Raw genomic sequence first — 27449 nt, 5'->3', positions numbered from 1 at the left:
GATACACATTCAAATTCTTCTCTGAATTTCTTGTATGTGATTATCTACTTCACACATGGCTGACAGTATTTTAGCTTTTTCTTGTAAATTTTATTGATTCATGATTTTAATTATATTCTTATTGTTATTTATTATTTAATTAGTAACTAAAGGGGATTGCCAGGCCTCCCTCCCTGTTATAATGGAGATGGGGCCTAACAAGCCCTCATTCCCCCTTCACATCCCCATGTGGGACCTTTCACCACCATTGTCACTGAAAATATGGCAAGTGGCAACTCCCTTGTCCCTCTTTATGAAGATGAGGCCAGCTAGTGGCTGGTTCCTATCTTAGAAAAGGAGGGTCCCATCAACAAAGGGGCTTGTACAGCCATCCACATATTTACAAATGGAAATGGAGAATGGCAGGCCCACTGATCCTCTTTCCATCGGATAAAGAACATTATGTTCCCATCCAAAATAAAGAGAAATGAGATGCTACCCGCTTTATATTTTTTCTTTTTATTTTTTTCTAGGTATTCCCTTAAGATATTTTTCTCTTGAACAAAAATGATAGAGTTAACATTCCCGAAAGGCGAGACATTCTATTTTGAAGTTTCTTACACGAAGTCTACAACATTGACCCAATTCCTATAGAATAAAAGAATAATTAGTTTCTTACACTAAGTCTACAACATTGGCCCAATTCCTATAGAATAAAAGAATAATACTTCAGATGTGATCCTATCAAGAAAACACTTAGAATACATTTGCCACATGTCAAACCATAAAGAAAACACAAAGGTAACATCTTATCATTCAACATTGTCGCCAATACCTAGACACCAAAAGTCTCATGAATGGCAAGCACACCCTCAACCCATCAATAATCAAGAAAGTAAAACTTTTTTCAACACAATTAATAATATATTAACGAAACTCCTCAATCATAGCGCTTGAGATGATGTTTGATGAGATTAGTCACTTGGGTCCCATTGAACCCTCCCTTCCAGCATGTCAGAAGAAAAGCCAATGTTGAAGCTGACACACATGCCAATGAAGGTGTTGCACAGGCTTCAAACTTTCTTTCTTAGATCTTTGAGATACTGCCTGTACATCTCTTTGATGTTTTGTTCTCTTCTGTTACTCCTTTTAACACCTTTTTCAAAAGAAATATAATTCTTGTCACTGATCAAATAAAAAAAACGAAAGTCTATATATTTCAAGGGACTTAATAAAGTTGCATTCTTCAATTGAAGGATTGATAGAAATTCCCCATCCACTCTTGCAGAATATGACTTCAATGGAACTAGGCACCTCATTAAGGTCTCAGACCAACTGGTACATATACGTAAACAACACATAGTCTCTTTTAAGTCAATAGAAATCCCTAAGTAGTATATGGGCACAATGCAATATAAATTTCGACCACAAAAGAAATACACATCACAACTTTAAAAATTCACCGTCCTGTTGGGGCTTTATTGGTTACTCCCAAGTTTGATTCAACGGTAGGAATCAAACTAAGGAGTAACCAATAAAGCCCAAGCCCAAGCCCAAGCCCATTCTGAGAATTTTAAAAATTCATTTCATTGAAGTGTTGACATATTTGTATTGAAGCACGTTAAGATTTACCAAGATTTTTGGAGATCAATTACCCCCACCATCTCTAACCTATCAAATTTTTGCGAGGAGCATTTTTGGGATGTTGCTAAGGGCAAGGTTGAAAACAATACAGAAAGCATAGGAATACATCTCAGGCAAACACAGACTTGATTATCTTTCAGAGTTAGATGTTCACACAATAAAAATGCATGTGCCCGTATTTTGTGTCATTATCAAGTTGCCCTTGATAAAGGACAAAAATTTGCCTCAACCGAAAATAATTCACAACAGTAAGGAGTGGTTCTAGTTCATTTCTTTTTGTGGTGATTAACATATTTCACTCAGTGGAAACTATGTTAGTAAAATATTTAGATTCAAAATAAAAGAAATGAGAATTATGTATTTGTGTACATGCAGCTCTAGTGCAACTTGACAATACAACTCTCTGTATGAACTATGAATTAACAACTTATTTTCATAATGGATGAAATCCATCATCACCTCAAATTTTTGGAGTAGAATTTCTTTTATTAAGTAAAATCTAATTTTTCCAATATTGTCACCAACCAATCAAATCAGGGAAGAAACAAAAATCAAATTGGAGTTATCAATGAGAACAAGAGAATGACATAAGATACAGCAATTGGTACTTAAAGTTGGAATGATATGGTAATGATACAAGTAAGAAATAGAGAAACAAAATTAGTACCAGGGTAACTATACAAAACAAATTATCTCAAAACTCCCTCACAAACTAACAGGTAGGGAAGCTGTCATGAATCACGATATCAAGGATTCCAGAACACATCCCCAAGAGATAGTATGGGAGCAACAGCAACCCCAGTGGTCTATCCTTTTTCACCTGCGGCGGTAGCACATCTTTGTTGCAGCTTTAACCCATAACAACAGCATCTCACAGAACCTTGACCAAGATGCAACAATATATCCTCTATCAAGCATAGCCCCTGTAGTTAGTAACGAATCCTACAAGAGGATGAACCCTCCAGGTCAGAAAATACATGGAGTTTTCCCATACTGCCTCCTGCCAACAGTTACTTCCTGTTTTGCACACCATGCATCCAACTTCTTCCTCCAATTATTCTTAAACTGGCTTATTAGCCTTCGGAACCCCTAACTTACATGAGCCCATGATCTACCGACTAGCGCTCGTGAGAGAGAGAGAGAGAGAGAGAGAGAGAGAGAGAGAGTCCACCCACCAACAACAATAACTACTGCACACCTGGAAAAAAAGTAAGTTACAGTGTATTAACTTCATGAAAGGTTTAACTTTTGTAACTTTTAAAGTGCTTAGAAAGAGAAGTAGGATTTGAAAATATTAACAAACAGGAGCTAATGTCATGAATTAACCGTAAATCTCTTGGAAATTAGTAGTTTCGATATGAATGGAATATCAATGTATTACTGCAGTCCACATTTATAAGAGAGTGGTTAAGCAATTTGAATCAATGGATACCAACTCCAACTACTTTTCGACATAGTTGAAAGGGTACAAATAAGGGAGCAATGGGCTGGGCTTGAGCCAGTCCAGAGCTGGCCAGAGACTTGTCTTGTCCAGACCTGCCTGGACTGGGCCACAGGAACCCCAGCTCAAGACCTGCTGTATACTTGAGCAAGGTGGCTCAGTCTGGGTCTGTTAATGAGGTCTGGCCGGGACAGACAAGGCTAAGGTAGTAGACAATTTATTTTTTGCTAAATTCATAAGGAAAAACAAAAAAACTTAGGGAAGACTGGCCAAGGCCTGGCCCAAACCGGACACCAGGCCCAATTTTCAGGCCCGGGTCTGGCCCTCAGGCAAATGTTAGTGGCCTAGGGCAGGCTGCTCAGGGCCTGGATGACAGGGCTGAGTCGGGCCACCCCTAATATCAAAATACAATCCATATTAAGGAAACTAAGTGGGTCAATGGATACTAACCCCAAAAAGGATATTTTAAAGATCTATGCGTTCCATTAAAGCTCCATGAGTTGAAGTCTGGAATATTATACTTCATAAAAGACAAATATTGTTGCTCATATCAACACGTAGATGCTAGAATCAACTTAAAAAAGGTCTAAAAGATGAAACTAGAATTTTCAAACTATCAGGGGCATCAAAAAATATACTGCATAAAGTACATATCACAAAAAGACAAATATTGTCGCTCATATCAACTTGTAGATACTAGAATCAAGTTAAAAAATGTCCAAAAGTCGAAACTAGAATTTTCAAACTATCAGGGGCATCAAAAAATATACTGCAAAGTACATATCACAAGTGGTTTGCAAATAATAATAGAAAAAATATAAAATCTAAATTATATAAGCTGGATACCTTAAATTTGTAAGATGGATATAACTTTTCATGAGTTTCTCAAACCTAGTTCAACATTTCGTAGTGTAGGAAAGAACTCAAAACTAAAGCTGCTATAAAATCATGGAATGAAGACTCTTATCAAGAAAATAAATAAATAAACAATTATTTAGCTCATATCACAATAAAATACAGAGCTAGTCTGGCTATTTTCTTCAAATTTAACTTGATCTATGGTTTCAGACGATTCAAGCAACAGAGCTTGCTACTTCAAAGTGAATATATCTGTGAATCACCTTAACATGAAGAACCAGATATAAAGAATCCAGAGCATCCATTCGACACTATGCATTTGAAAAAAACAATGCCAAGATTCCCAAAGAAGGTCACTCCAGGATTACTCCATAAAAGCACAACAATTGCAGCAATCTTATCTCAAAGAACATAAAATCCTTATCATGCCAAAGTTAGTAGAGCTATAAGCAAGAGATTCTGCTAAGACAATTTGATGGTACAAAACCTAAGACATTGATCCAGTGATGTAAGCAGCTAGTACATAAACCATGGCTAGGCCTTGATAAACCTATAAACTGATAATCTGGATTAGATTTACACACATAAACTCCCATACTCAAGAAATCAATAAAATATGGGGATTGCCCATCATAAATAACATACAAGTAAACAGTACAATAAGTGATCCAGTGAAAACTGAACCCAATTAAATTCTAGGAAAAAAAGAACATGAAAATTCACCCATATAACCTACAACAGGTATAAATCAAGACATAGAGAAGAAGATATCTCTTCTCAATATGAGCATTGCCTTCTTAAGCTTGGGCGCACTGGATATTATGCCATCCAATTGATACTAAAGCAGTAATCTCCTGAAATATTTCAAAGTTCTATGCAGAATATGTCTGCTTGAACTGGGCCAATAACAGCTTAATCAATAGTTGCATCTGGACTTACCTTCAAATGAAACCATAAAAAATATAAATCCCTCTTGCATGGGTCACAAGCAGAAATAATATAATTTTTTCTTTAATTAACTTATAATGTTTTGCAAGTATGTTTTCCAATGTGTGATTCTTTCCTCCACACAGGAAAGAATTTGTTCGAAAGAGACATTTTATCTCTCCTTAGACTGGAATCTAGCATCCATCATCTTCCATAGTGAACAAGACAAAACTTTAGTTGGCCAAGAGATATGTGGATGTCAAGGATCTACATAATAAAGATAAGAAGATTGGAGATGAAGTTTTTCCCTACTGCAATCCATTCATTGTTTTGAAGGTGTCGGCCCGAATGATAGAGCTTAGACGATGATGATTTTTTATAGAGGCCATGTCAAACATATTGAGTACGTGGTTTATGCGCTGCATATGAATTTCGATCTTTAACTTTAAGCATCTACACCTTCACCGTGTGACAATCATCATCATTTTAGCTTTTTTCCAATTATCTGGGGTCGGCTACATGAATCCTAGCTCTCCATTATACTCTATTAAGGGCCATATCCTTAGTGAGGCCATAAGTCCCTATATCTTTTTGGACAACTTTCAGCCATGTCTTTTTGGGCTTACCCCTTGCCCTTATCAATCCTTCCACTTGAACTAACTCACACCACCTAACAGATGTTGTACTTGGTCGGCACCACACATGGCCAACCCACCTAAATCTACTCCCTCTCATTTTATCACGTAAGTGTGACAATAGCAACCTCATTCTAAGTGCCTCCAATAAAATCCAGTCTGGTCTTTTCATGACCAAAGGAAGCGTACTGAAGTTGATTGCCATCTCATTCAAAACGAGTTTCTTGTTTGTGTCATCTCATTACCTCATACATACTTCACTATTAGTCAATCAGCTGACTTATTTATGAAGCCATGACTTGAGATTGACACTGGTGGTTAATAACCGATTTCTCCTTGTTCGATCTCTATCCTCCACATCGAGTATTGGTGGTGTCAGATTTTAATATCCATATCATGGTTTAGAAAATCTACTTGGCCGAGCCGAGTTACTCGGACGAGTCTGAGTAATTCGACTGAATCCAGCCCCAGCTTAAAAAAAAGAAAGAAAAAAAGGAAAAAATAATATAATGTTTCATGTGGTTGTAGCGACCATCAAATGGCATATTGTTTACATTTCTGCCTGGAATGCCTCTGTTTGAGAGGTCTTGGGTTCAATCTACACCTGGCAGTTTTTTTTAACTCCTATTTCAGAAAAAAGGAAAAAACAAAAAAACAAAAAGACTCTCCTGGGTTTTAATAAAGAAAAGGAAGGTTTGTTGGTGGGGTTCGAACACCCGCCATCATGGACATGAGTGTGCACCTATCCAGTGCGCCTTTCATATGTGTTTGAGATGGAAATGACACATTACTTTATATGGCCTATAAAAATGGGCCTACAACAAACTCGAGTCCAAGTGACCTCGGTCGAGTCTCGAAAGATTGATCTATATAGTCATCTTTCAGTGTATTGTTCAATAAGGGTTTCCTCCATTTGTGGAACACAACTTTGGTATGTTCATCATGGATACTTCAGCGCTCACTTTTCAAGTAAATAGGAATTCATTCACAGTAATCAAGTAATGACATGGATAAAATCCCTTCTACTTAGCAAATATGAAATGGGAAGACCGGCCACCATAAACAAAGTATCTCCATCTTCTTTCCCTAATTCTCTCTATCTCCTCTCAACCTGCAGAATCTAGCATCTTAATTTGATGGCTTCGAAGTGAGAGACCCTATCACAACCAAAACATATTAAAACACCAGTTCCACAAGTTATATTCATCTCCTAATAGCGCTCTTTCTTATTTTGGCTCCCACTCATTATCCCATTGATTTCGAGACCTAGCATCACATGATGGCCTTTCCAATGCATCATGCCCCAGATTCCACCGCAATGCATCTTGCTTTTTCCTCTTCTCCTAAACCCCCATTTTTCATTAACAGCATAGGCATTTGACTTAAAACCCATATACGATTGCAAGTAAAGGGTAAAAAACTGACAACAATAATGAGATTAGCCACTAAGCTGATTAGAGATTCAACAAATAGGCCAAACAAACAGAGATTGTTGCACTAAAACCTACAATTCTGTCCTTTTACAAACATAATTACAAAAACAGTAGCTGCAAATTGCAGGTCAGTCTCGTTTGATGCAATGTCAGATCACATTTGGCAAAGAACCCTATAATATCGAGAAATGAAAATATCAAATGACAGATAAAACACATATCTAATTAAACCATTATGCAAGCTGAGTGTATGAGCATCACTGCCACCAAAGGTGAGGCATGAATAAGCAAATTTCCTTTTTCAAACAAGTTATTATATAAATAAAAAAAGAAAAACACTTTCTCTTCAGTAATTAAAAATATTTGGGTCTTACAAAAATTCTCTCTTTAAACTTGAAATTCGCTGTTTCAAATCTCCTCTGAAATTTGTTACCTGTCTATTTACTTATGATTATATAAATGATAAAAGGAAGAGCAAAATGAAATCTGAACAGTTCCTCCAACTATAGGTGAAACCAACAAAATCCCAAGAAAACAGAATGCTTCATCGAACGATTTAAATTTGACACGCAAATAAAGAAGAGATTTTATATATGGAGAGAGAAAAGTGTGAATTGAACAATGAGTACATGCGAGCCTTACTTTAAGCCTTCGGATGCTGATCATGAGAGAGAGGGCATTACATTACCGATAGTAGAAGGGGTGAGAAAAATAAAACAATAAAGCTTTCTGTATATAATGATATGATACAACTAACATCAGCCGGAGGGTGTGAAAATGAGGACTCCTGATTGCATTTTTTCTCAGCTCAAGTCTTTCAAAGTGAACCTGAGGGAGAACAAATTGACATCGTAAGTCTATTATTGCCAAGGAAAATTGTTTCATGAACTTACAAACGTCCATCCGTTATCTAAAAATGTATTGTCAAAAAATAAGATATGGACGGGTACATAAAAATAATCTTAAAAATAATATTTTTAATTTTAAAAGCTTATTTTCTTTTCATATTTACGATCATCTTGGCCTTGAGGATGAATCTATTAAAAAAAATCGAAATTAAAATCATCTAAAATGAATTTTTTTTATTTTTTATTTTGGGAGGGGGGTGGGGGGATTGTAAAGTATTTAGATAAATTTCCCTTGACTTCTGGTGCCAGGGGCTCAAAATAACTAAGCAGACCTGAGCGGCTTAGCCTAACAAGTGGCTAATTCGGTTGACCGTGACAGTTTCTAAAACGTTGGTCATGATTCTTGCTAGTTGGAAAGCATTTTTTTTTTCACAAAGGCAACTATTTTTTATTGATAGCTACCAAAAGAACATTACACCGTCACAAACAATAAAAGAAGGGATAGAACAATAAAAGAAGGGATAGACGCCCCACCATTTACTAACAAATCAGCAATATAATTAGCTTCACGAAACCATCACTCTGGAGCAAAAGGTACCTTGAGAACATCATTTTTTATGGTTATAAATTATGGATGCTTCCGCATCTTTATCTGTTTCTTTCTCCCAGGCCTATCGCGAGATTAATAGTATTGTTGATGCATTAACTAAAGATGGTGTTTCTTTTGCTTCATTTTCTATTTCTGATGATATAATTTCTTTCTATTCTTTCAGTAAAACGCTTGACCTTTGGTAAAAAAAAAAAAAAAAAAATTGTCGCTGCGGTTGCAATATTCTTCACTTGTAACTATAAAGACTGCAGTTCCCAAAAAACCCTTTGTTCATTTAATAACATTTAAAAAATCTCCTTCCAAAAGTTATTAAAAAATCTCCTTCCAAAAACTTGCCAGTCACTTGTTTCTGTAGATGTTCCGTGTTTGATAAATGTGAGTAGGTTAAAATGGGAACTTATCCATTACTGTAGAACTTCTCCATTTCGTCGGAATTCACTGAACAAGCGTGAAGACCCAAACTTAAAAGCTGAAACGAGGGTTTTTAGTTTTTACGTTGGCTCTCTCGAGGGTTTTTACTTTTTACCTTGGCTCTTTCTTTCTCATCTGGACTCTGGTGCTCCACCCTCCACCTGCAAGATCAAGATTCAAGGTCTCTCTTCCAAAATTTCAAGTACTCTCTCTCTCTATCTCTGTCTCTCACACACACACACTATGGCCCCAAGCATGATGCCCTCTCTCTCTTCCTATGTCTTGTAGCTCTGGCCTAAATTTGGGGGATTTCAAATAACAACCCTATAACACTGAATAAGGGCATTTGGGGGTTTTCATATAGCAACCTTATAACTCCGAATAAGGACAAGCATCTGCACTGATATTTTTATGTCTTGTAGCTCTGGCCTAAATTTGGGGGATTTCATATAACAACCCTATAACACTGAATAAGGGCATTTGGGGGTTTTCATATAGCAACCTTATAACTCCGAATAAGGACAAGCATCTGCACTGATATTTTTATGAATCAATCTCTTTGATTGTTGATTATTTATTAATTCAGTGTGTTATTTTCATGGTATTATGATTTTTTTTTTATACTTTTTCTTTGTGATGTTTTATGAATTTTTGTTTTGACTATTTATTTGAAAATTGAAAGAATAAAATGGATTCGATCTCTAGGATGAAATTGATCAAATTAAAATTAGGATTCAATAATTTCTCTATCCTCTATTTTTGGTTGGATTAAAGTGCTCTTTTTTTGGTTGGATTAAAATGCTCTTTTTGGGTTAGATTTTGGCAATGTACATTTGGACTAGATATGGAATTATGGACCTCATGAACTTTATTATTTGTATCTTTCTTTCTTCTTCTTTTTTTTATATATTATGTATATGCATGAATGTTTTTATGATCTCTATGGTTACAGATTCGTTGACATATATTTTTTACCTTTGAATTTGTAATTTTTTATTTGGATTAAACCAGAAAATGATGGATATTCACATATTTGTTATCATTTAATATTTATTTGGAATGTAAAATGATGAATAGAAACGCTATAACTTGCTCTTTGTAATTAAGATTTATCATTGGTAATAGTATTAGCATATAAGTAGTAACAAATTTTTTATTTTTTCTTTTTTTAACTTATAAAAATATATTTCTATTTTTTATTTTTTTTTTAAAAAACCCGAAGTCTTCTCCTAAATCAACCGAATCATCGAATTGCTTCATTTTTCATGTCAAACCGAAACAGACTCCGAAGCGAATCTGAAAGCATTAATGAATATATATGTACCTTTCATTGATTTTCTTTTGTGTGTTTATGAGAATTAGGGTTTTATGTTACTGCATCTGAATTTGGATTGTAGAGTATGGGATATATGTTGATTCATGCTGAAAATATGTACAACCTTTTTTGGATTGTTTTTTGTTGAAGAGGATTTTAAAAGATAATGATTTATCGTGGTGTTTAAATTTCTTTGTGGATTGGGGCACTTAAAGCCTATGTGATACATGTACTTTCATATGCGTACTTTATGGGTGATTCCTGCCCTTGTGTTTGAGTTTTTTAGGGGATTTTTTTATGATTCCTGCCCTTGTGTTTGTGTTTGGTGTTGAATATTTTCCTCTTGTTTTATTGATTATAGTTGTTAGTTGAGTGAAGGGCAATTCTTGTTCACGTAAACAATGGTTTGATTGGAATACAGGGTTTGGTTTGAGTACAGGTTTTTAATAATGCTTTTCCATGCCTCTTTAATATTTTTTTGAATTTTGTTAGATTTAGGTTTTATTTTTCTTTCCCCTTCATCAATTCATCCTGTATATAGGTGGTTTTGTTGGTACTTGTTAGTGAGTATTTTCCTTTTGAAGAACCTTTATCTTCTACAATTTTATTGAATATTATTATTTTTATTTGAAAATTTTGGAAACTTGTAAGAATTGGGTTTTCCCTGTTTTCATATTTCAAAATTGGGTTTTCTTGTTTGATATTTCAAGGTTTTCAAGATGATAATTTTCTGCATATTTCTCTCTCTTTCCGCATGATTTCTTTCTTGAGCTTTGATCTTTGTTATTAAGCTTTGATTATGTGTTCTTCATCTATGAATATGAGAAAACTTTTCATACTTATTTAGCATCCATGGGGTTTTATTCGACCATTGAGACTGTAGTTGTAGAATCAACGAACAAAGAAAAAAACCAACTTGTTATATAGATTGATTGGAAATTTTTGCAAATAACAACATTTCTCAAAGAAATCAACACGAAATTTGGTGAGTTTGTTGTGGAATTTGAGTTCAAAAAATGGTTGAAGAATCCAGTATTGAGAGAAATATAATTGAGAAAGTAGAATTTAAACATTAACTTCCAAGGAGGTTATCAAACACAAATACCAGTAACTTCTTTAACTTCTCAGGAGGTTATTAAACACGAACTTTTTTTAACTTCACAAGAAGTTATCAAATATAGAAACCAGGAACTTTTTTAACTTCCCAAGAAGTTATCAAATATAGAAACCATGAACTTCTTACAGTAACTTCTATCTTCCTAACAAGGAAGAACTTCCAATTTACAATTCATGAACTTGCTTCTAGTTATCAAACAAGCCATAGAAGTAAGGCGCACGTCCATAGTTTTATTCGAAGATGTAGTTTGCATGTTGGAAATCTTAAAACGGCTCAACGATCGATTTTTAGCCCTAGTTATAAATTTTAAAACTTAAAAAATGGTGTAGATCTGTATACAACTAAATTCAGGCCTGACCTAATACAAGATCTTATGCAAATTCACTCTTCATGAATTAACTGAAAATATATGGGCAACCTATCGATTTCCCCTCCAAAAGTGATCAGATCTCACTTAAGAGATCAAAGCCTCTTCGAACCTTTGACAGCGCTGGCTTGTAATCACATCCAAGTTGAAGGGAAACATATGATAAGCAAAGGTACAAGAAATAAAGAAAGCTAAAAATGAAAATAAAGCGAAATGAAAAACTTTGCATCGGCCAATGCCTATCACCCTACACCTAGACTAAGGGTCGTGACCAGAGCCTAATTGATTGAATAAACTCATTTTGAAGTAAAATAACTGACTTTGAATCTTAAAAGAATAGAAGTGAGAAGGCTTTAGAAATCTAGGGTTTAATGCATAAGGTAATAAAAAGATGGATGATTTCTCCTAAGAAATGATTGATCATGGCTATTGGAAGGGTTTAAGGGTTTGAAGGCTCCTAAGAATTTAACTAAAAGGGTTTTTAAGGATTAGGGTTGAGTTAGGCAAGAAAATTAGGGTTTATTTTGAAAGTGCCGACTGACTAACCCCTTTGATGGTCGAAAATGAAACTTTTGTAAACAAAAATGGACTTCAGAAATTAAAAGGCAGTTGTCAGAGCCAATTAGAGACTGAGAACTTGTCACACCGCACTTCCCCGTGTACAATTTAAGGTGGTAGAATTAGCTAACCGACTCTGGCTGATATAGTTTTTTCTGGGATTCTAATTTTGAGGATAATCTCATGTAATTTTTTATCAAATTGACGGGGTTTGGCAATTTCCTCAGTATTCAGTTTCTTTTTTTTCCCTTAAACCTTCATTTTTTGGTCCTAGGCTTCCTAAGATGGGATATTTGGGATCTCTAGGTATATTCTTGCTAGACTATGATTTGATATGGATTATGGTTTAATGTGTCCTATAGTGTATTGTGCTAATGTGGTACCTAGGGATTAAATATCTTGTTTAATGCTTTTCTCTATGTCTTTGAGAGTTATTTCTATGCCTTGAGATTTAGACTTAAGAGAAAATGTCAATTCCAAATTGGGTGTCTATAATTGCCCCTCTAACGCATCCTTCCCTTTGAAGGACAGATGTGCGGCAAATGTAGACACCAATGGATAAATGATTGAATGACTTAAAACTTAGAATTAATGCTCAGAGGATGGGTGTCCCATTAGATCCATCGGCACATTGATTGCCACCATTTTTCAGTTGCCCACCTAGGAATTCTTGCATCTAAGGCTTAGGGGTTGAGCATACTTTGGAACAGTGATTTAAAAAACAGATGGGTACCCCTGATCGGGCACCTTAGAAACCCATCCAGATCGGTGAATCGGTGTTTCGGATCGGGAATCGGGCAGAATCGGCAATTGTTGTCCCAAAGAATATTTAAAAAGTCACTATAAATATATAAAAATAGTGTTATTTTTAATTTCTAAAAGAATTTAGGAGTGGTGCATTACTTATTTTCTTTATTTTGTAAAAATAGGTGATTAATGAGAAGTTGTTTTTCTATATGGTTGTCTGTATAATTAAAATAAATAAATTAATAAGTAAAATATAAGATTTAGTTATCATTGTAATTAGTATAATTATTAATTAAAATATTATAATAAATGTAATTCAAAAAACAAGGGTATGGCCCTCACAAATAAATAAATCTAATATATAATAATTCATGTGGATAGAAATATAAATATAAATTTACAATAATATTTTAATAAAATTAAAAAAATATAAATAAATTCATACTTGCAATGTGAGGTAATTGATAAAGCAACTTAACAATAAATTATTAAGTGGTATAAGCTAGTGTTATTTTTCTCTCTTAAAATATCTCATAAAATAAAATTTTTTTAATATTCAAAATTTTTTCTTTTCTTAATATATTATTAGCGATAACCTTTTGTGTGCAAGGTGGACATGATAACCGACTATACCACAACTCCACTTGTTGACTTACCATTTATAATAAAGGGCTATATCGTATTACCTTTTCAAGCCAAAGTACCATGCTCAAATCGCCAATCGAAAAATTAAGAGAAGTTTTACGTCAATAAAACCTCCTCGGTACGATGCTTCATCGCGTGCTTGAAATGCATGAGGCTAACGGAGACAAACGTAGTCATAGTTGTACCATGCCACGATTACCCTTTTTTTTAAAGAAAATTACAAAAGAACCCTCCAACACAGCTACATCATAACATTCTTTGACGTCATAATACGTTTCGTGACGGCAAAATTGCCCTACACACCCAATTCCTTTCTAAACATATGTGGTTTTCTGTTCCTGTTTTGAGCTACAATCAACACGAGGTGACCGATTCCTTTTCTAAATATATGTGGTTTTTTGTTCCTGTTTTGAGCTAGAATCAACACGAGGTGACTGATTCCCTTGTTGAATCGCCCAAGTGAGTGAGTATTGAGTGTAAGAAAAGTGAGAAGCATAAGAGATTGAAAAAGAGTATGTAGAGAGAAAAAAATTATGGAAGTGAAGGCATCAACCTTTCTTATCTGGTGTAAGCTTTTTGTCGAAGTAATTCTAAATGAGATTTAGAAGATAAGTACACTCTCTCTCTCTCTTCTTATAGTTTTTATGTATTGTTATTTTGGATTTAAGTTTTTAATTATTCAAACTCCCATAATGATGTCCCGAATGCCCTGCAGGTCGAGAAGGAAGCATGGAAGATGTCGAGCTCTTCAGCAACACTCACAGTCCAGCCGCAGACGGCATCAACAATCAGGCAAAGAGATCGGGGACTCTCAGATAGGAGGCGCTTGAGGGCAGGTTGTGGTGCTTCGACTGCCTTGCAGGAGGGGAGAAGGAGGTCAGAGGGCATGACATCGGTGCTCTCCGCACTAGCCGGCAGCCCATGGTCAGTGCTGGAAAAGGGGAGCTCGGCCACCGTGATGGTGGTTGTGGACAGCATGGATCCCATCTTTTGGGAGTTGCGAGGGTTGCCCACCAGGATGATGGCGTAGGACGTGCGGTGGGCGAGCATGTGAGCTAGAGCCACGAAGGGGATGAGGTGCCCTTGGGCTGGGAAAGGCAGCAACACCACGCGTTCGACCTCTTGGCCGCTTGCCAATGCAAGTGGCTACCCGCCATGTCTATTTATCTTTATTTTAGAGAGAGAGATTATGTTGCACATGGAGAATTTGTTGAGAGAGAGAAACATAGGTGGTGTTCAAAGTTAATTTGTTGAGAGAGAGAAACATAGGTGGTGTTCAAAGTTAAGAGACAATACATGATAGGAGGGTTCACGAAGGAAATGGTACAGGAAAGGCTGGGGTTTGTATAGAGCTGAGGATGTAAACAATCAAAATAAAGCACACTTTCAAATGGTGTCGGGGAAATTTGGTTTCGATACTGGAAATCTTTGTGATGGCTTTGAAATATATTTTCATCTCTAATTATAAAATTTTAAATTTAAAACATCAACAAAAACTTGAAGATCTTGAAAATTGACGGTTCAAAAATGCACTATAAAATTCATTTTTTTTTCACCAAATTGAGGACATTTTTACATAAAAAAAACTTCTTTGGTGAAATTTTTAAGCATTGCCATTCTAATTTGATTGTTTAGAGCGTCGGCTCTATACAAACATTTTAAAGTATCCTGTCGATGGGTAGCCTTATAAATCATTGACATTTGACAAGCTACCTATAAGAGCCAAAAAAATAATATTACATTTGATTTTTTATTTCCTAAAAAGGTATTTATCTAAAGTTTAGAGTGTAGGTTTACATTTATAAATATAATAATATTAACATAATTAAAAAAGCATTTTGAATAAAAAATGATCAAAACACCCTTATGTTTTTATCAATATTTTCATTTAAAAGATTTTTTTATTTGTTATTCGATTCAACTTATAAAATTAAAGCTTAAAACCAAAATTTAAACTACTATTGAAACAATTTTTTAGCCGATGATGCCGGTTCAATCTGTATTATTAAAAGGTGTGTAGATGCCATACCAAAAAAAAATAATAATAATAATATATATATATATATATAGATATGAGACCAAGAATACCCCCATAAAATAAGGTGGTTCATACCAGCAACCAGCCAGATCTTAGCAGTAAATGGTTGGCTCTAGATATATAGTGCAAATTGGACCCTTTCGATCAATACCCAATCAAGAACGAGTAACTCTGAATCGGTATTTTTTAAAACACTTTAGCATTTATTTGTGGAGCAATCAGTGCTGGCAACAGGCTGGACCAGGGTCAGGTCAACCCTGGCTGAGTCCTAATCCCCATAGGGGTAGCCCAGGCCCAACTTTCGGCCTTAAGCAAGTTAAAGAGACCCAGCCCAAACTCAGTTCTGTTCCTATTAGGGCCAAACAATGGGCCGGGCTAAATAAAATTTAAAAAATGCAAAAACAAAAATACAAAGAAAAAAAAGACCAAGCCAAGCTCAATCAGGCCGGGTCAGCCCTACCCTAGGTTACCTGGCCTGGGCCTCGTAAATGTGGTCCATGCTGTAATTTTTAGGGCCTGGCTAACAGGAACTAACCGACTGGGCTAGGCCGGGATGGCCACCTAGCCTATTTCCACTCTATTGCAATTCTTGGCAAGAGAGCAACGTGGACAAGGCCTTGTCCAGTGGCATCTATTTGTTGTTGATGGGAATTAAAGATGGGTGTCGTTTCGATGAAAGGGAGTATAACATAATCCTCGTGATCATGGAAGGTCCACGTTCATGGAGATCATCACCATGGTCAGATAGTGTTCGGATAGTGTTGGACACTAGATAGAATCCCAAAAGGAGTAGAAACACTAATCAAATAAATAAGATGGAAATCACATATCTTTTTTCAGGTTCGATCCTTCCCATACAATTGATGTATTTTTCCTGTTTTTTTTGCTCACATCTTTTCCAATTCGAGAGTTTGATGCTCGCATCCTATGATCGATTACTAGAACCAATAATGTATACATAATGTAAATCTCAAGCATTCAAGGAAAGGCCAAAGAGTTTTTAGCTCACGTACGAGTTTTTCATTTTAGGGCTTCAAAAGAGAGAAAACTAGGGGAGAGAAATGGGAGTTTCTTTTTTTTTAATTGTAGAGAGGAAACCGGTTTTAAGAGGTATGTGCATCCCATCAAATCTTTACTCATTTCCTTATTTTTATTAACTTTTAAAGTAGAAAATATCCTACGAAGGAATTTTATCCAAAAAGGGGTTATCTTACCTCTTTTAGATAATATTTCCCTAAATGATGCTTATTCCAATTAGAAATCTCATCGGATTCTTGTATCTTTTTTCTTTACTACGAATTAATATAGTAATTTTGTATAATCCTCTTTTGTATTAGCCACTAAAATTTTTGAAAATATCATAGACGTTCTAGCACCTACAAGATGTGGACTCTAAATCCAACATCCCCCACTTTTCCCACAGTAGGTGAACTAAAAGATGAGAAATCCCGTAACCATCATCTGGTTACACATTACAAGACAATAGCTCTCTTATACGTCATCAAGACTGTGGAACACAAGAGACCTTAAAGAGTATTGCATTTTTGCGAAAAGAACCACCTTAAATCTCCATCAAACTAATGCAGAACACGTCTGCTCTCATTCAAAAATGCTCCAGCTACTCACTTGGCCACACCAGATTGAGTATATTTATTAATCACTCGTGAGCTAATCTATACTCAATAGACTACTCAACTCCTTCATGTAGTCCCACTAACTTTATCTAATAAAAACATCTTTCTTATACAAGCCAAGAAATTCAATTGAGAAAATATTATATTACATTATAATAGTTTTCGAAAACATTTTTAAAAGAACACCCAATAAAAAAACCTCAAGTCACTAATAAGCTGATGAGCATCTAATTAGAGTATACTTATACATTTAGGTACCAATTGGTGTGTGATGCAGTGGTGTTCCCCTATGACTGCTTTTCTTGCATTGGTCCAAACCCTGCCGAGTCATACATGACCGTGGGAGAGAACACTATAGACCAACTATATCTCGCATGGTGTAATAGGGAATCTGGATCATTGTATACACCTCTACGTAAATGTTAGTAGTGGTCTTGCTAAGCACATGTGGTATGCTCTCTAAAATTTTAAGATGCTCACTCGTATCTAAAACTTTAAATTTGAGATAGTCTCTTTATTTAAAAATTTGAGATAGTTTCTCTCTCTAAAAATTTTCATTATTTTATCTCTCTAAAATTTAATATAGTTTCTCTCTAAAACTAAAAATCTGATATTGTTTATCTCTTTACAATTTTTAAGACAGTTTCTCTCTAAAAAAATTTAGGTACTTTCTCTCTTGAAAATTTGATATACTCTCTCTAATTTAAACATACTTTCTCTCTCTAAAAGTTAAAATTTGAGATAATTTATTTCTCTAAAAAGTTTTGAGATAGCTTTTCTCTTAATTTTTTTTTAGGTATTTTCTCTCTCTCTCTCTCTCTCTCTCTCTCTCTCTCTCTCTCAAATTTTCATATGTGCACTATGTTTAAGGTTGAGGGGCCGAAAGTGGAACAATGGGCCATAGAAATATTTTAAAAAAAGAAAGAAAAAAGATTTGGTTTGGAAATGAAATTGTGGAAAATTTATTTAATTTTTATAGAATTTTAATATCCTAGCCATTGAGCAAACCAAACAAAGGATTTCAGTATTATCCAAGATACTAAAAATCCATGCCATAAAATCCATATGCCCAAATGAGACATGCAAAATATATTATAGCAATCATGGTTATTCTTCTCATATTTTATTGGAAAAATATCTCCATAGACCCTATTTTCAACTTTCATTTCTCTATTGACCCAAGGTTGCAAAATCTATCTTACTACATAAAATTTCACTCTATTATATCTCCTAACCCCATCAACATATTTTATTCATTTTTTACTAATTCTTGTGACCCAAACAAACTTAAAAGAGACATTGTTTTCTAAACCCCTCTCTCTCTCTCTTTCTTGACATGATTCCCTTTCTCTCTTCCCTGATCACCCCCTCTCTCTCTCTATCTATCACCACCAGCACGTCCTCCAAAACCTCCTGCAACACCACGCCAAGCCCTTCGCCACTACCAACGGCCTCGCCAAAACCTCCTCCTAGTCTTCCACCACGATGCTTAAATCGTGGGTCAAATGGGCCATGCTTGTGGCTCAGCAAGAAGTGCTTATCATCGGTAAAGTCATTGCCGATTTAAGCAGCAAGCACATTACTCACCACCAAAAGCCCAGTTGAAACGATAATGCCACCCGTCATCTCTCTATGAGAATTCAAACTACACCCAAAGTTTCAAGTGATGAGAGAAAGAAAGTTTTGCAATATTTATAGAGAGAGAAAGCGGGGACTTTGTGTGTTCATTAAACCAACGGGTGTTCAAAATGTTATTGCTTGTACTAGTAGTGGTATGTTCATGCACTTTCATGTTTTCTAGGGTTGAAACCCGGACCCTCAACAACATTCAGAGAAGGAGGAGGCCCCAAAAGTCCTTCCCTTCCTTTAATTACTCCATTGATAAAATTTTGAACAAACTGAATCAATTCTTGACAACACGAACTAGAAAATGACCACGAATCCAAATAGACCCTGATCTAATCGTAATGAGAATCATTTTCAAAGAACCTAGCTCGAGAGCTTCATCAGCTGAGGCTAGACACTTGCAGACTGAGTCCAAAACCCTGAAAATTACAGGGGCATTCTCTTGGTTATCAAGTTCTTCCACTTCTCCACAGATCAAGCCATTGGGATCAACTTCTGAAGACATTCCAAAAAGAAGCTCGAATTGTTATCTCTTTCCGTTACAGTTAACTTTGAAAAAGCCTGCAAAGATCAGTTTCAGGAAGAGAGAGATTTTGTTTTTTTTAGGTGAGAAATGTGCTTTTTCTGATGTGGGCTTTGCCAGAAACAGGAGATGGAGGAAGAAGATGGTGACCCCATTGTAGGTCGACAGTAAGTGCAAGAGAGCAGATAGAGAGAAGGTGAGTAAGAAGAAGACGAAAGGGGTTTGAGCATGATGAGTCTAGAGAGAGAAACACGTGAGGGGAGAGATTGAAACACGTGCGGAGAGAGTTAGAAAAAGGGGTCTTTTTTTATTTGTTTTGGTTAAAATTTGGAATAAAAATATATAAAGTTATTTGGGGGGTTAGAAGATAGGTTTTGAAATTTTGGGTTCAGGAAGAAATGAAAGTTGAAAATAGGGTCTATGGAGATATTTTCCCTATTTTATTCTTCCATGATCAACCTAGAAAATAAAGGTTTGCCATATGCTAGATAGGATTCGTACATGAACCTTCCAAAAATGAGCAGTATTGTATCGTGACTCAAAAACACATCCAAAATAATCACGTAACTTTCTCACAAGGCAGTTGTCATGGTGGGCACATGCATTTATAGTTGATGTATGATAAAGTTTATATAAGGTTGCAACCTTAAAATTTAGAATTAAAGATGTATTAGATTTGGTGCTATTCAAAATCACCCACATAAAAAAAATCCCATATTTCATGGGATTGATTGATATTGATCCATGTGGGATTGAGATATTATCATATTATGTGGGAATGAGATTAATATTGATAAGTTTCCTAATAGAAATAGAAATCCGAAAAGTATAGGACTCTTGGATATTCTCCTTGGTTTGATATATATATATATATATATATATATATATATATATATATATATATATATATATAAAAGTATGGACTCCTAATTTAATATATATGGGATGAAAGTACAGAGAATTTGTGTGCCCAATTTGGGCTACCATATAAGAATGGTGGTTCATCTAGATGAGAGGGAGCTAGAGCTTCCTGTGCATAATATGCAATTTCCTCTTAGAGAGAAGAGATCTTCCTATGAAGAGAAACATTGTAATAATACCTCTTTTGGATACCCGAAAATTAAGAAGTATGTTTCTTGTAGAGAAGTGATTCCTATGGAGATTCTGGATGGTTTTCTTTTTAGTTAGAGAAAAAAACGGTTTCTCGTTGTTCTCGCATATCTTGTTTGGTGTTGTCGATATTGCCAGAAATAAAGAGAAGGAAGGCAGAGTGGTTGAAAAGGGTTCGTTCGACTTAGGTCTTTTTGTCCATGTTTGTTCCAAAATCTTCGATGTAACTTTCATTGGTATAGTGGATTTCTATTTGTTGTACCCGTGGATGTAGCCCTTTTAGGGTGAACCACATAAATCTTTGTATTCTTTTTGTATGTGTTTCATGCTTTATTTCTCATATTTTATTTGTCAAATATTAACCTTTCGGATTTAGAGCTTCCGCGCACAACAAGTGGTAGCAGAGCACTATAAGTGGTTTCAGAACACTATAAGGAACCACTTATCTACAAGAAACTAGCCTTTCAATCTTCGGGAGTTGAAAAGAGGTATCATCACCTTTCAATCTATGGGAGTTTAAAAGAGGTATCATCCTAATGTTTCTGTCCAAATAAAGTCTTCAGAAGGCACCATCAATATTTTTCTTTATATGACGCTCGATTCTCTAAGAGGAAATATCTTATTTACATGAGATTCTATCTCCCTCTCTCTCTCTCTAGAGGAACCACCATTCGGCTATCGTGACCCAAATAAGGCACACCAATGCTCTGCACTTTCATCATATATATATAAGATTAGGAATCCATACTAAATAGGAAACTTCATATTACATATATCTCAAACCAAAGCGATATATCCAAAAGCCCTAATCCTTTCTGGATTTATATTTCCTTTATGAAACTTATCCATATCCATCTCAATCCCACATAATATGGGAATATCTTAATACTATATAATATGGATCAATCTCAATCAATCCCACAAAATAGGGGATTTTTTTATGTGGGTGATTTTGAATGATTTAGTGTTATTCAAAATCACCCACATAAGAAAATCCCATATTTTGTGGGATTGATTGAGATTGATCCATTGTTTATGATGAAAATCGGACAGATCTTCCAATAAAGATCTCTCAAATTTGATACCTTAAACTGATATGAAAAATATGGTAGAAAAAGTGGGACAAATCGAATTCAGATATAAGGCGAGATCTGCCTAGAAACGAGCAGATATGCTCTAAAATCTGTGGCAGAGCCAGCATGATCCAAAACATTAAAACATGAGTTCAAAGCAGCAAACTGGAAATAGGGGATTTCCTTATGTGGGTGATTTTGAATGATTTAGTGCTATTCAAAATCACCCACATAAAAAAATCCCCTATTTTGTGGGATTGATTGAGATTGATCCATTATTTATGATGAAAATCGGACAGATCTTTCGATAAAGATCTCTCGAATTTGATGCCTTAAACTGATATAAATAATGTAGTAGAAAAAGTGGGACAAATCGAATTCAGATAAAGGCGAGATCTGCCCAGAAACGAGCAAATATGCTCTAAGATCTGTGGCAGAGCCAGCATAATCCAAAACATTAAAACATGAGTTCAAAGCAGTAAACAGACCAAAATTAATCAAAATAAAATCAAAGCAGTAAGAAGAAGAAGAAAGAAAGGGTAAGAGAATAATACCAAATCGGGACGGATTGCCCGGGACCCTTGAGCCTTCGAGGGCTCGCCCGTATTAAAACCGGCGTCCTCTTTGCCTCTCTGATCCAGAAGTGGATCAGAAGATCTCTGATTTAAAAGGGTTGTTGTGCCCTAAAGGATGGTTTAGAACTAGGGTTCCCTAGGTCTAGGTTAAGGTTTCTCAGGCTTAGGGTTATGTTTTTTCTAGATTAAGGTTTTATAAGCTCACAAAGTTAAGAGGTCTAGGGGCCCTCAAACATTCACGAAAATGAGGTTTTATAAACTGAAATTGTTTGGAAAAGGGAAAACTTTCCATCACTAGCCAATTGCCAACCCTGGACTACCTTTCTGGGGTCCTGAGTTCTAGTGTCGCCCAGCCAAAATTGGCCATAATGAGGGAAAATTGGCCCAAAATCGCAGGGGATCATTCTTGTGCTGAAACTACCACTTTCGAGCAGTCTGGGCTGGGCGACACTACCTAGGTGATGACTGCTCAGAAATGGAAATTTCCTATTCAGGGCAAACTCTGGGGTTATCAAGGTGCTTCCTGCAAAAAATCGTCCAATTTAGACCTGTCTAGGATGGGTGACACTGGCAGTGTCGCCCACCCAAGACTGCCAAAAGTGATAGATTCCTGTTCAGCATTGATCCTTGGGCAGACCTAACAAAACCTGATGATTCCGGGTCAAAATGGGTTGGGCGACATTGTTGGTGTCGCCCATACTTGTGGGCAACACCAGTGGTGTCCCCAAATTTAGGCTAGGCGACACAAACCAAAAGTGTCCGAAATTGAAATTTCTTTTATCAAGTTTGTAGTTCAGGCTGTTATGAAACTCTCAGAGAAAACTTGGGTAAAAAGAGTTGTTTTACTATATTTGGTGATTTTGTTTGGTAAAATAGGGCATTTACAGAAGTCTTTGTGAAAATAGGGTATCTGCAGGGTTCTGGGTAGGTAGAATGGTTCTGGGTCATTGGGTCGGTAGTGTGGCCTATAGTTTTGGGGGTTTACTAGGATAATGTGGTTCTAAAGGTTCAGGAAAACCACATAATTTGCTAGATTTAAAATGAGGTATCTACAGTTGCTCATCTTTGACACTCCTTATCATTTGAGGGACAGGTGAGTGGTAAAGAAGTAGACACCATGGCATTCCCTGTCCTTATAGGGACAGGTAAATGTCAAAGACAATGTAGACATTTTAAATTTCATCCTGAGGCCACGTGGTCAGGGGGCACACCAACTAATCCCTCCATGTCATTGTGCTCACTGAGCTCACCCACCTAGGGTAATTTCATCATAGGGTTTGCGGCGTGAGATGTCGATGAGTTACACAAGCTTGAAACTCGAGTCGAATTTTCTGGCCATACCACTTAACTTCAGGGGTTTCACAATTTGAAATACTTTAATCTTGACATCTTCTTTGATTTCCTCTGGGTTTCCTAAGGCCTTCTCTAGAAAAAGGTTTTTTATAGGAAGAGACTTGTCTGGTCGATTCTGAAGAGAGAGACGAGGCAGCAACGCCGTAATCCTGGTAATTGCGGCAACGCAGTAATTGCGACAACACGGTAATCATCATATACGGGTGTCCAAGCTCCGTTGTATTAAAAAACTTTTTAGAATTTTTGAAGATAGAGGGATATTTGAAATAGAACCCGGAGCAAGGACAGGTTACGATTTTAACAAAGAAATAAAAGTTTTTGAAAACATAAGACATAGTGAAAATTTTGAAAAGAGAATGATATTTCGAAAAACAAGGTTGGTTAGCAGTTTTAACTCCCGCAACCATAGAGCCCTCTAAGCAGTTTAGAGTCATGCATCGATGGACTATACACCCGATCCTTTTAAGTCATACGAGGCTAGACGAAATACACCCGACCCTTTTACATCATCCAGGGCTAGTCGGAATACACCCGACCCTTTTATGTCATATGAGGCTAAACAGAATACACCCGACCTTTTACGTCATATGGAGTTAGATGTTACCTACCTCGGCTCTTTTACGTCGCACGTGTTTGACGTTAAACTGGATACCCGACCTTTTACATCATACGGGGCTAGACGATATTTATCTCGGCTCTTTTATGTCGCACGAGTATGACATTTAACTGGATACACTTGACCTTTTACATCGTACGGGGCTAGACGGTACCTGTCTCGGCTCGTTTACGTTGCACAAGTTTGACATTTTTCCTTTCTTGACTCTTTTACATCGCATGAGCTTGATGTTTTCCTATCTCAGCTCTTTTACATCGCATGAGTTTGAAGTTTTTCTGTCTTGGCTCTTTTACGTCGCACGAATTTGACATTTTATTGTCTTGGATCTTTTAGGTTGCATGAGTTTGACGTTTCTTGAATCTTGGTTGGCAGTTTAGGCTCATGCCACCAAGGAGCATATGAAAATTTTTGAAAAAGTTCTTTTCAAAATCCTTTTAAAACAATTTATTTCAACGATAAAATTTTATGAAAAACATAGTTTCGATCATGAAATGTCTTAGGACTTGACCTGGGGAATTTTGGCAAAAAGAAATTTGGGCGACACTAGTGGCATCGCTCGGGTGATGCGCGTGGTGTCGCCCTCACAAGCTGGGCGACACTAGGCCCGTCGCCCATAGAAATTGCGTTTTAGATTTCCATAAATTTATATCTATTTATTTATTTTTGACATTTTGAAGTATTTTGGATGGGCGACACGCCTCGTGTCGCCCATAGAAATGGTTTTTGACAGGGCGACACTAGGCGTACTGACCATAGAAAAGGGGTATTATGCAAAAACATGTGGGCCACACCAGTGGTGTGGCGCACCCCCCCTCCCCGCGTCCCCCACAGACTGGGCGACACTACTGGTGTCGCCTAAGAAATTTCTCTTTTATTTATTTATTTATTTTTGGCATGAATAAGTTGATCTTGTGACATTTTCAGTAGTTTTTTTCGTTTTATTGAAGTCTATCAATACAGTAGAAATTTCGGTCATATGACTCAGTTTGATGGCGTGAACGCATGTAATAAGCCCATTTAATCAGAATTTTGAGATACCTAGAATTTTTTTTTTTGTTCTGCTTGATATTCTGTGATCATGGAATCGTTTTTTTTTTTTCAAAATTTTTATTATTTTTTTGTCTTTAAAGGGGTTGGGAGACACATGTGGTGTCACCGGGGCCACACTGGTGGTGTCGCCCTTATTGGCGTGTCGCCCTCATAAGTTAGACGACACCAGGGCAACACCTGGCATGTCGCCCATCAAAAGAAAATTTATATATATATATTTTATTTTCTCCTTGTTGCTGCCCTTGTTGGGAAGTCTTTTTCAACTTGCCCATGTTATGGGGAGTTTGAAAAACTTTTTTTTATTGCCCCTGTTGGGAGGTCCTTGTTCAACTTGCGCCTGTTGGGGGCTCTTGCCATTAGTGAGTGTGCGATTTTATTCACCAAAGCATAGTGAAACACTTTCTTTGCACACACTTTTCAAACTTAATTCCTACACATTCAATCCCCTACTTTTTGGGTCATCGGACGCACACACAGGGATGAGCTTGCCTCAGAGGATCCAGTCGAGAGAAAAACGCTCCCAGACTAGCCAATATCGTCATTTGCGAGGTTCACCCATGTCTGATATGTGGTAGTTGGTAGTTATACTCATACAACTATGGAGTGCTTGACTAGTTTCAAGCCTTCATAACAAGTGTAGGAAGTTGGCTTCGAGAGCGAGGCAAGATGACTAACAATTTAACCTCTTGTAGTGCTGGAGGAAGTCCTTTTTAAAAGGGTTTTGGAAATCGACAGTTTTAACGATCAAATTGGGAAAGCATTTTCAAAATGGACAGGCCTTACAGTTTTGCCACTTGTGGCCCCTTTGGTGGTAAATTTCCTTGTGGGATCGTAAGAACTCAAAAGTATCAAAGTTTTCCTTTTACCTTTGGAGCTTTCATCTTGTGCTTCACGAGTCCATAAGGCTTCCATCTTGGAGAAGTCTCGATGTTCTTCTAGGGTTCGTCGAAGTCACTTCAGTTTTCCATTCATGTCACCCTCCCACATTTTTCTGAGTTGGTTATGTTGGGAACCTGCAAGGTTTAGGAGGAGTCTTCGTCCTCAGGGTCTGCTTGTGCAGTATTGTTGAAACTTGCAAGTACTTATTTATACTTGAGTGTTTTGCTTGTGCAATACTGTTGTAATTCGCAAGTACTTGTTTGTACTTGAAGTTTTGAATTGGAAGCTCCTCCTTGGAGATTTTTTATTCTTTTTTTTTACCCATGATGCCTTTTCAGTTTTCACCACGTCCATTTTTTATTTTATTTTTTTTCTTTGTGATGCCTTTTCAAGTTTTCGCCACGCTTTTGAGCCTGTTATGGGTAGTATTTTCTGAGATACATCACATTAATGGAGTCGTTGAGTTTGTACACATCTTGATTTTTGATCTTGTAAGAATTTTCTGCTTGCACTCGGGTAACCACGAATGGCCCCTTCCAATGAGGTTTGAACTTGCCTAAAGGGTGTGGATTTGCAGGAGTGTGGAATATTTTCTTGAGTACCATATGCCCTTCTCTGAATTGTCGGGAAACAACTAGTATCTTTCATCCAAAGTAACGAGGGCAGTGATTCATGCTTCGATCTTCTGTTCCTCATTTGAATTTTTGTGAATAAGCATTTGGAGAGACGATATCTCAACTTCAATGGGTAGCACTGCTTCCATACCATACACCAATGAGTATGGGGTCATGCCAGTAGGAGTCTTCTCAGTTGTCTGATAGGCCCATAACGCCTCATTTGGCTTTTCGTGCCAATCTCTACCACATTCTATTATTCTGTTTATAACCCTAAGAAGTCCTTTGTTCGTGGCCTCTATTTGTCCATTTCCTTGAGGGTAGTGAGGTGTGGAGAATTTTTATGTTATCTCGAACTTTTTACGTACCTTAATGATCTTTTCATTTTTGAAGTTGGATCCATTGTCAGTAATGATTGACTCAGGAACACCGAATTTGATTACAATGTTGTTCTTTATGAAACGGGCAACATAATGTCCCTCAATTTTGACAAATGATGTGACCTCTACCCATTTTGTGAAGTACTTTGTAACCGTTAATATAAAACGTTGGCCGTTTGAGGACTTTGGTGAGATCATTCCGATGATATCAAGACCCCACATAGCAAAGGGCTACACGGGCGGTGTTGAGTTGAGTGGTACAAATGGTGCATGGATGAGGTCTCCATAAAGTTGACATTTGAAACACCTCTTAACGAACTTCAAACAATCTTCGGCCATGGTGGTCCAGTAATAGCCTTGGGGCCTGATTTTTTGAGTTAATGAGGTTTTCCCATAATGACCTCCTTCATTGTGTAACTCTGTCAGTACTTGGTCGATTTCTA

The 27449-nt window shown here is 36.5% G+C and overlaps 2 long non-coding RNA genes across 8 annotated transcripts; one reads left to right on the top strand and one right to left on the bottom strand.

Moving 5' to 3' along the window:
• Positions 1 to 664: 664 nt before the first annotated feature.
• On the bottom strand, positions 665 to 11787 carry LOC110006765 (uncharacterized). 6 transcript variants are annotated; one of them, XR_016059170.1, is made up of 3 exons: positions 7560 to 7823; positions 2291 to 2821; positions 665 to 1135 (listed from the first exon to the last, which is right to left on the bottom strand). It is a non-coding gene; the product is annotated as an uncharacterized LOC110006765 (long non-coding RNA). The 6 variants fall into 6 exon arrangements; XR_002280039.2 differs by lacking the exon at positions 665 to 1135 and adding an exon at positions 8902 to 11787 and having other exon boundaries at positions 2207 to 2821; positions 7560 to 7745; XR_002280040.2 differs by lacking the exon at positions 665 to 1135 and adding an exon at positions 8300 to 8690 and having other exon boundaries at positions 2207 to 2821; positions 7560 to 7745.
• Positions 8668 to 14940, top strand: LOC148781265 (uncharacterized). Of its 2 annotated transcripts, none has more exons than XR_016059174.1 (2): positions 8668 to 8967; positions 14251 to 14940. It is a non-coding gene; the product is annotated as an uncharacterized LOC148781265 (long non-coding RNA). The 2 variants fall into 2 exon arrangements; XR_016059173.1 differs by having other exon boundaries at positions 8725 to 8988.
• The last annotated feature ends 12509 nt before the right edge of the window (positions 14941 to 27449 follow it).

This window comes from Amborella trichopoda, chromosome 7 (genome assembly GCF_054954075.1).
Source record: "Amborella trichopoda isolate Santa Cruz 75 chromosome 7, AtrichopodaSantaCruz75HAP2 v2.0, whole genome shotgun sequence".
Taxonomy (NCBI): Eukaryota; Viridiplantae; Streptophyta; class Magnoliopsida; order Amborellales; family Amborellaceae; genus Amborella; species Amborella trichopoda.
Note: the sequence above shows the minus strand (reverse complement) of the source record. Positions and strands in the feature narration are given on the sequence as shown.